Source organism: Myxocyprinus asiaticus, unplaced genomic scaffold (assembly GCF_019703515.2).
Source record: "Myxocyprinus asiaticus isolate MX2 ecotype Aquarium Trade unplaced genomic scaffold, UBuf_Myxa_2 HiC_scaffold_97, whole genome shotgun sequence".
Taxonomy (NCBI): domain Eukaryota; kingdom Metazoa; phylum Chordata; class Actinopteri; order Cypriniformes; family Catostomidae; genus Myxocyprinus; species Myxocyprinus asiaticus.
Genome location: NW_026249847.1, coordinates 10,841 through 11,382, shown reverse-complemented (window position 1 = coordinate 11,382; position 542 = coordinate 10,841).

Below are 542 nucleotides of genomic sequence, written 5' to 3'. Positions count from 1 at the left end.
ATTAAAATTAAAATTAAAATTAAAATTAAAATTAAAATTAAAATTAAAATTAAAATTAAAATTAAAATTAAAATTAAAATTAAAATTAAAATTAAAATTAAAATTAAAATTAAAATTAAAATTAAAATTAAAATTAAAATTAAAATTAAAATTAAAATTAAAATTAAAATTAAAATTAAAATTAAAATTAAAATTAAAATTAAAATTAAAATTAAAATTAAAATTAAAATTAAAATTAAAATTAAAATTAAAATTAAAATTAAAATTAAAATTAAAATTAAAATTAAAATTAAAATTAAAATTAAAATTAAAATTAAAATTAAAATTAAAATTAAAATTAAAATTAAAATTAAAATTAAAATTAAAATTAAAATTAAAATTAAAATTAAAATTAAAATTAAAATTAAAATTAAAATTAAAATTAAAATTAAAATTAAAATTAAAATTAAAATTAAAATTAAAATTAAAATTAAAATTAAAATTAAAATTAAAATTAAAATTAAAATTAAAATTAAAATTAAAATTAAAATTAAAATTAAAAT